Source organism: Phacochoerus africanus, chromosome 2, assembly GCF_016906955.1.
Source record: "Phacochoerus africanus isolate WHEZ1 chromosome 2, ROS_Pafr_v1, whole genome shotgun sequence".
Lineage (NCBI taxonomy): Eukaryota > Metazoa > Chordata > Mammalia > Artiodactyla > Suidae > Phacochoerus > Phacochoerus africanus.
In genome coordinates, this window is record NC_062545.1 from 273,931,927 (window position 1) to 273,941,351 (window position 9,425).

The 9,425-nt window shown below is 54.5% G+C and overlaps 1 protein-coding gene across 2 annotated transcripts in view; it reads left to right on the forward strand.

The window, feature by feature from the left end:
• The window catches only part of NCS1 (neuronal calcium sensor 1), a 59,928-nt gene extending 54,625 nt beyond the window's left edge, over nt 1-5,303 (forward strand). For both annotated transcript variants that reach the window (XM_047768685.1, XM_047768684.1), the window contains exon 8: nt 1,609-5,303. The gene's annotated coding sequence lies outside the window, so the exon portion shown is untranslated. The remainder of the gene's footprint in view (nt 1-1,608) is intronic.
• The last annotated feature ends 4,122 nt before the right edge of the window (nt 5,304-9,425 follow it).

Sequence of the window (9,425 nt, forward strand, 5' to 3'; positions counted from 1 at the left end):
TCCTACTAGAAATTGGTCAAGGATTCCAGCATCTCCACACCCTCACCAACATTTGTTATTTTCATGTTTATTTATTGGGTGTGAAGTGGTGTCTCATTGTGGTTTTTTTGTGTTTGTTTTTTTCTTGGCCACATCTTCTGTATGCAGAAGTTCCAGGACCAGGGATCAAACCTGTGCCAGAGCAGTGACCCAGGGCATTGCAGTAACAATACCAGATCCTTAACCTGCTGAGCCACCAGGGAGCTCCTCATTGTGGTTCTGATTTGCATTTCCCTGATGACTAATTCTTTTTTTTTTTTTTAACTTACTTTTTTTCGCTTTTTAGGGCTGCCCCTGTGGCATATGGAGGTTCCCAGGCTAGGGGTCGAATTGGAGCTCCAATTGCCGGCCTATGCCACAGCCACAGCAATGCCAGATCTGAGCTTCGGCTGTGACCTACACCACAGCTCACAGCAATGCTGGATGTTTAACCCACTGAGTGAGGTCAGGGATCGAACCCGAGCCCTGATGGATACTAGGCAGATTTGTTACCACTGAGCCACAACGGGAACTCTTTAAAAATTTTTTGTAAAGTATAGTTGATTTACAATGCTCTGTCAATTTCTGCTGTACAGCCAAGTGACCCAGTCATCCGTATAAATACATTCTTGTTCTTATATTATCTTCCATCATGTTCTATCACAAGTGATTGGATATAGTTCCCTGTGCTATACAGCAGGACCTCATTGTTTATCCATTCTAAATGTAATAGTTTGCATCCACTCACCCCAAACTTCCCTGATGACTAATTCTGTTGAGCATCTTTCCATGTGCCTACTGGCCAGTGCACACCTTGTTCTTAACAGGTGCAAACTGTTCTATCCTGTGGCTCTATCTGTACTTATCCATCCCCTGACAGAGGACCCTGAACGTGCATCCTCTCTTCTAATTTTGCTATTTCCTTCTCTCCTTCCTTCCCTTCTTTCCTTCCTTCCTTCTTTCCTTCTTTTTTTTTTTTTTTTTTTTTGTCTCTTTGCCATTTCTTGGGCCGCTTCCACGGTATATGGAGGTTCCCAGGCTAGGGGTCGAATCGGAGCTGTAGCCACCGGCCTACGCCAAAGCCACAGCAACGCAGGATCCGAGCCGCGTCTGCAACCTACACCACAGCTCACTGCAACGCCGGATCCTTAACCCACTGAGCGAGGCCAGGGATCGAACCTGCAACCTCATGGTTCCTAGTCGGATTCGTTAACCACTGCACCACGATGGGAACTCCCCTTCTTTCTTTTATCTCATTTTTGGCTGCCCCGTGGCGTATGGAGCTCCCGGGCCTGGGATCAGATCCGAGCCGCAGTTTCGACTGAAACCACAGCTGCAGCAACACAGGACCCTTAACCCACTGTGCTGGGCCAGGGTTTGAACCTGCGTCCCAGTGCTCCCAAGATGCCTCTGATCCTGTTGCACCGTAGTGGGAGCTTCTGCTTTATTTCTTGGGGATAAATATGAAGCACCCCATGTGTGGATCGGAAGGTGTGAGCAGAATGCCACCCTGTCGCCTCACTGACTCCCGCTGACTCTGGGTCCCTGGCCGCCAGCTCCAAACCCGCTCCGCCTGCTTGTGTTTTCCAGATGCCTGGGAACCACTCGCCTCCTCCCGTGCCATGAGGCCGCCTCCGCCCCGACGCCACCCTCCCGTGCCCATCCCGCCTTTCTCCGCATCCACACCTGGCCGGGCTGCCCAGGGACGGCGAGGCCCGGCTCTCCTCTGCCCTGCCCCGCACACACCCGCCGCCTGAAGCCACCGGCTCCAATTGCCAACATCCTTTGCTTGTCCAGAAAATACCACCACGGATGGGAAAAGGCTTCCAGCCCTCTGCAAAACCAAGGACTTGGCTGCTTCGCAGGCAGCCTCTCGGTCCCTCCTGCTCTCCTGCGTGTGTGCTTTTTTTTTTTTTTTTTTTTTAATTTCAAATAGACAATTGAAAAAGGAAAAACAAACAAACAAACAAACTACCTTCTGTCCTAGAAGATTCAGACTGACAGATGGGGAGAAGGCCTCGGGGAGAACTCTGCCTCCCGCCTCGACCTTTGCAGCCGGAGAACCCACTGCGGTCATGGCCTCGGCCACGGTCCCTCGGGGCTGTGGCGCGGGGCGGGGGGGGGGGGGGGGCGCCTGCCTGCCTAACGGGGTTTGTCGTCTCGAGCAGCCAAACCACCTGCGTGGCTAGGATGATGAATTACGATGATGCTGATTTTTTGTGATAACAGTATTGTGCTATTTGTGGGAAAAGTGAGGGTTTTTTTTTTTATATATATATATACCTATCTAATTGATCTCTTTTATTTATTGGTTGTTAACTGCTGCTGCTGCCTCGTGTGTCCAGCGCTCCGGGGATGCGGAGCCCACCGTTTACACGTGCACGCCCTCGCCCACCTGCCCCCATGTGCTTGGGAGGATGGTGGCTGGCAGCGGCCAAAAAGCCAAAAACCTTTTTGTTTTCTTCTTTTCAGATACTGTGCTTCATGTTTGGAGAGGGGCAAGGTGGGCTTCTGAAATGGCTAATGCACTGTTCCCCCAGCCCGAATGTCTCCTCTTTAGAACTCTTTCTCTGCCCCCAGTTCCCACATCTCTCTGTCCCGTGTCGTCCTCTGGGTCCAACAGGGACCATCTCTCAGTTTCTCGGCTCTCGCTTTGGTGTTGGCAGTGACGTGGGGGATGGCGGGGCTTGTGCTGAGCCTGGGAGCCAGGACAGGGGCCTGGGTACCTAAGGAGCGAGGGAAGAGGGGGTGACAGGTGTAAAGGCTGCCTCTCCGTCCTTGGCGGGTTTTGAGAATAGGGGCTCCCGCCTTCCTGCTCCCTCATCCAGTGTGGACAGTATTCCTCTGCCCTTCCTTCTTTTAGCTCAAAAGCTGGGAAGGAGCAGAGAGAGAAGGGACTTGAGGAATCCTGTTCACGTAGCTTCTCGGGCCATGGCCCATGTGTGTTCACAGGAAGCTTCTAGCCCTGCCTGCCACTGAGACGGGGCGGCCTCAGAACCGTCGGCAGGAAAGCCAGATGACTTTGGACCAGGAACTAGGTGCCCAAGGCTGGCCCTTTGCTCTGTGCCTGTGGGCACGCCCCTGCCCTCTCTGGGCCCCAGCTGCCCCAGCCGCAGAGCCAAGAAGCCTGGACTGGAGGATTGAAAGTCTCTCCTCTGGCTGATGCTAATTCTAAGCTTGGGTTTCCTGCAGTTGGTGATTCTGCGGTCTGTGGCTGAGTTTCCTGAGCCCAGCAGATGTGGGCACCGTCTGAGTCGCTGTTTTGTCCCTTGGCATGAATCCCCAGGGACACGGCAGCCACTGGTCGCGGTGTGTGGGTTCAGATGACACATCTGGTCCCTCCCCGCGGTGCTTCCTGGTTCCTCCTGCCCTCGGGAGCTATTTTGCAGCCCCAAGCTCGACCTCACCCAGGGAAGGCTTCCAGCGGGAGAAGCAGTCTCCCAGAATGTGCAGGGCCGGGCCGGAGTCTAGAATCCCTGCTTCTCCTTTGCAAAGTCAGCATCCATCTTTCTCTGCTCACCGCGGCCCCAGGAGAGGAGAAGCTGGCCCTCGCTCCCACTTGGAATTTTCTTTGGCGTCCACTTTGCTCTTCCCCAGGAGGCCAGAGCTTCTCTAGCTCGTGAGTCCTCAGCCAGCAGACCCTCTGCCTGAGAGCAGCTCTGCCAGTGGGGGGCTCGTGTGTCCGCTCCTGTAGGCTGGACTGCGAGGCCAGCCCTTACCTCTTCCTTCTTGCGTTCCTTCGCGGGCCCTCTGGCTGCCCTCTGCCTCCACTGGAAGCCCCCCTCCCCCACCCCCACCCCCTACCCCTAATCCTGCAGGGACAGATGCAGTAGTTCCATTTTCACAGGCGACTTTGAAGCCTGGGTTCTTTGAGGCCCCTGCAGTCACCGACCTGCTCCGGCCTAGGACTCACCACCAAATCCCGCAGTTCCTCAGCCTGGCTCTGACCTGGGGCCCTAGGGCAGGAGGTGAGCTTCGTGGCTTGGGGCCAGAGGGGAGAGGGGAGCGGGGCCTTCCTCCAGGTCAGCTGACTTCTCTGGCCTCCGCCTGAGCCTCGATTTGCCTCTCTGGCCCGGTGGGCAGGGGCTGTCGTGCAGCCTGCCCTGGAGGCATCGCGGTGAAGGGCTTGCGGCCGAGAATGAGCCAGGGTTAAGCATGTGGGGCCCGCCAGCTGAGGCGTCCGTCCCCAGGCATCCAGGGAGATCTGCGTGCAAGGCTTCCCTCCCATCTCCTCGCCTTTTGGCCTTTTGGTTTGGAGCCACGGGTGTGGCTTTTGGCCTTAGCTGGCAGTACCATGGATGCACGCCCCAGGCACACCGAGTCCACCCCCGGAGACGGTCTAGAGCTGCCAGTCGGAGGCCGCTCTTCTTCCTGGCAGGGTGCTGGACACTGGCCATTTTTGCCCAAGGTTGCAGGCAGGGGGCAGTTCTGTCCCCTCCTCTGACCGGGTCTCTAGCTGCAGCACCCTGGGAGCCCTGAGCAGCCCGTGGGCCTCGCTCCTCAGCCCCATGTTGCACCTGAGGCCTACCCCCATCAGCTGCTGCTCTCTGGGGCTGCCTGACCAGCCGGGAGCCAGGCTCTCCGTCCCTCTGCTGACCCTTGCTCTCCAGCCCAGGAGTAGGGACCAGCCTTGGGCAGCCCATCTGCAGTGGCCCTGGCCTCTTCCTCACCGTGTCCGCTGCCCACTCTGTGTTGATGGTACTTAGAGAATGCCGCGAGTTTGTAGTATTTCACCAGGCAATGTTTCGAGTCACGTCGAAAGGCAAACCTGTGTGTCCTCTTCCCCTGAAACGCTTTTCATTTGGACAGCCAACTGCCTAGATGACAGATGCACCTGGGCTTTCGGGGACATTGTGTCTTCTCTAGGGGGTTGGGGGATGGGAAGAGGCAGAAAAAGCCCCACTGCTCACCTAGAGGAAAGCCACCTGATTCCCAGCGGTTTTAGTGTCTAAGGGATGGAAGGGAAGGCGGGCACGCCCCCTGGTGGCGATGAGCCGTGACGGCATGTGGGGGCCCTGACCTGCCACATAGGTGATTTGAGAGGGGAGGCTGCGGATGGGGAGATGAAGAGGGGGCTGTGATCTCACCCAGACCCTGGGCTTCCTGCCCCACCTTTTGGCAGCATGTCTCCCAGACGCCTCTCTTCCTGATCAACCCCGGGGGATGGCAAGTGAATTAGCATCAAAGGCGCTGTGATGAGAAGCCTTGCCCCACCCTTTTTTAATATCTGCGGAATAAACGCAATGGTTGATTTTTGAACGAATAAAAGGCTTTTGTTGAATAAACAGCTCGTCCCATCTTCTGTCTTGGCATCTAGGCATTGCAGGCTTTGTCTCCCCCAGATGGAGACAAACGCAGAATCCCCAGTAGGTGGTACATTTCTGTTTTCGTGCGTCCTTGTCACGGGCTCCCAGTCTGACTCAGTGACCGGCGCTCTCCAGGAATCTGGGCAAGTCACTTCTACTCATTGGGACTCAGTGTCTCCATCCGTCAGATGGGAGTGAGTCTGCTCAGCCCATGTCGCAGGGCCATTGTGGGGAGCAGCTATGAGCCGTATCATCATCAAAGCCTTTGGCCAAGGTGAAAGGCCACGTGGCCATCTGAATTGTCACGGTGCCCCCACCCAGAGCCTGTGACTGTGGAATGGATTTTGAGCAACTGTTATTGTGAAAAAAAAAAAAAAAAGCAATGTTTTCTGGGTGTTTGGTTTTCTTTGTTTGCCTTCCCAACCCCCTCTGAGCCTCTTTTGGGGGTGCAGTCCTGTCTGAATCTACCAGTGTGTGTCTCTGGGGGAGGGGCAGGCCCTTGCCTTGGTGGCGCAGGTGGGGGCAGGGCGAGGCCCCGGGATGGACAGGGGCCACAGAGCATGCCCAGGCCTCCTCTTGCGCTCCTGTCGTGTTGTATGTCATCCCTGTCGTGTCAATTAAACACGCTTCCTGATTTGTCTTTGCCTCCCTGTGTGGACCTGTTGCTTTGTCTGTATCGTCTGTGTTTTCATTTTAGGGCTCTTCTTCCTCCTGTGACACCCTTCCTCTTGCATTGGGGGTTGTCTGCCCAGCTTTCCCAAGAGAAAGAATGTGCAGACTAAGAACCTTGGGAATAATGATTAACCCAGAACATTTCAAGGAGTGTTTCTAGGAAGCCAGGAATTTGGCAGAGGGAACCCCCTCCCCTCCATATCTCTCCAGCATTTCCATTCCCACCTGTTTCATCACTTGGGGGTCTCTAAAGGGCTTCTCGAAAGATTTAACGATGTTTAAAAACATTGGCCGAAACCAGTGGTTCTCAGAATTGGGTGTCGTCAGAATCACTTGGGGGCTTGAGAAAACCCACGTTGCCAGCCTCACCTCCAGAGTTTCTGATGAGCTGGGTTTGGGCTGAGTCTTAAGAATGTACATTTCGGGGAGTTCCTGTGGTAGCTCAGTGGGTTAAGAACCAGACACAGTGTCCTTGAGGATGTGGGTTCCATCCCTGGCCTCGCCCCGTGGGTTAAGGTTCTGGTGTTGCTGCAAGCTGTGCTGTAGTTCGCAGATGCGGCTTGGATCCAGTGTTGCTGCAGCTGTGGTGTAGGCTGGCAGCTGCAGCTCCAATTCAGCCCCTTGCCCAGGAACTTCCATGTGCCACAGGTATGGCCATAAAAAGAAGAAGAAGAAGAAAAAAGAATGTGCATTTCTCATAAGTTCCCTGGCTGTGCTGATGCCGCTGGTCTGGAACCCCACTCTGGGGACCCCTGGGGATGTCCAGCTGGGTTCTAAAGAGGAGTCCGCCCTCCACTTGCCAGGGATTCAGGCTCATCATTCACCTGCCTGTAACTTTTGCACCTGTCACATGTCAGGCACCGAGAGCCCAGGGCCTTGTTACTCAACCAAGGGGAAGGGTGTGTCGGGAGGGGTGGTGGGGAGGTGAGTAGCTCCCATGGTGCGGTGGGGGGGTTGTCTCAGAAAGATACCCCACGCTTTGTCAGTGTGGCTACCCTCTGCCCTCAGCCTGGACCCTGGCATCTTGGAGGGGCCTCCTCTTTCTCATAGTTAAGCAACCAAGCGTTTGATCAATACACGTGGTGTGGGCCCCTCATGTGCCCAGTATTAGGGGTGGGTGGGGGATCCGAGGAGGCGATGGTCTTTGCCTCCTAGAGTTTACTGAAGAAACATGAATTAGGAGAACAATAAAAGGCAATACTCCATCAAGAGCATGGGTGCTGGTTAGAGTTAGGGCACCGCTCTTGGGCAAAGGCTCTTGAAAGGCACTTGCATGTGTGGGTTGATGAGATCAAGCAGCCAATGTTGGAATGAGCCACCACCTGCAAAAACAGGTTGCATTTCACAGTTGGTTTTGAGAAAGGACTCGTCAGACCAATGCCACCTGGGAGACAAAGCCAGAGAGCCCAACATAACTCTCACTTTGATGCTGAAGCCACAGAGAAGGGAGGGCAATGATGGTGCCCTCCGTGCCCACACCGGGCACCCAGTGTCTTGCTTTGCTCTGGCAGGGTCTGGAGAGAAGGTGCTGGAATCCCCCTAGACACATGGGAGGGAATCAAAGACAGCGTGGGAAAGCAGCATGGGACAGCGGCTGGGGGCACAGCTTCCAGAATCAGACCTGGTTCTCAGCCAGCCTCCACCGCTTGACATTGGGCGTGTATTCGAACTGACAGGGTTTTCTGGTAAAAATGTGGACCCCAGTTAGAGACAGGCAATGATGCCACAGCCCCTCCCTGACAACATTACAACAAAAGCAAATCTTAGGTCAAATTCTGCTAGATGTTCAAATATTTACTAGCAAGAAGGTGCAAAGGTACAAAAGACTTGCCCGTTCAGAGAGTGGGGGGACCCAGCACCCCAGGGACCCCAGGGGCCCCAGAGCACAGCTCTGAAAACCTCAGGCTGTGGGCTGTCTTCCTTGGTGGTACAAAGATGTTCTGTTCCCTGGAATCTTTCTGGCAACGATTTCTCTCCATCACACACTTCTCTTATGAAAAATGATTCCTAACATCCTTTGGCTAATGAATAAACTCTGTGGTGTAGATTTTAATTACAGTGCATATTGAAAAGGTTAATGGAGAGCAGATGCCTGACTAGGGTGTTTCAAATACTAAGGGACTGTCATTGAGGTGGAGACTGGAGGTAATTTACATGCACACGTGCTCAGATGCCACGATTCCTCTGAAGCATTCAAAGTCAAAGCTCTGGGAAGCCCAGGATCCAGCTCAAAGGTGAAGGGGTCTGGGGCAGTGTGTCCTGAGGATGGAGAGCCCTCAGTGGGTGCTAGCTGTCCCTGGTGGTGGCTCTGGTCTTTTCCAGGCAGGTTTGGGAGGTGTCTATGGGGACGAGGTTCGGAGACCCCGATGCTGTGGGCACATGATGGGTCATCGTCCCTTGCTCTGGGTCAGGTTGAAGTCTGCACTGACCTCCCCCTGACTCAGGCTACCTTGGGCAGATCACTGGGTGGAAGCCCAGAGGAGGCATAGCCCTGGCCACTTCCTTCCCATCTGGGCCAACCAATTTACCAGGCTGGCTCAGACTGGCTGCTGTTCTTTGTGACAGCATGGGTGAACCCCCTCCCCACTTTTTCCCACTGTGAGCCTGTCCCTCCTGCCCTCTGCAAACCCCGAATGCACGTCTGCGTGATAGACAGCATCTCCCTAAATCTTACTCCCTGGATCCCAGCTCAGGGCATCACCAAGCATGGAGAAGAGAAGAAAAAGACAAGTGGGCAGTGGGCGAGAGGGTGAGGAATGCAATGCAGACCCCTGTCCTGATGTGGCCACCCCCTCCCTGCCACCTTTCTGGGTGGGTCCACTGCAGCCGGCCCAGCCACTGGGGCATGTCCCTCTGTGACAGCGTCTGGCTCACCTCCAGGGTCAGAAACTTTGTAGCCCCTAGTTCCCTGGCTGGGAAGAGGCTGTGAAGGTCCCAAGTTTAGCAAAGGTGAGCTTGCATAGATAGGGTGGTGCCTTCTGCTTGTTCGCGTATACTTTAACCCTGCTACAGTGGTGCCCAGGGCTGCTTGTGGAAGAAAGGACTACATTTCCCAGCATCCCTTGTAGCTGGGGGTGGCCATGTGACTTGGTTATCACCAATGGGATGAGAGCAATGAACCCAACTTCCCTTTCTCTTTCCCCTTCCTGCTGGCTGGACCTCAGATTCCGAAACTACTTTCCTGGCTGTTTCTGTGACGCCATGAAGCGGCCGCACCAGCCCTGGACCATTTGCATTGGGATTGTTAGGAGGGAGGGAAACACAGCTCTAAGATGATTAAGTCATCTGGGGTCTCGGCCACATTTGAACTCAGCTTAATACACTGAGTGATCCACTGGGTCATTTTAAATGAGTGGATGCCGCTTACAAATGTTTGCATCTACACTGGCACCATTGCCAAAGGGATTTAGTAAAAAACCATGCAGTGCA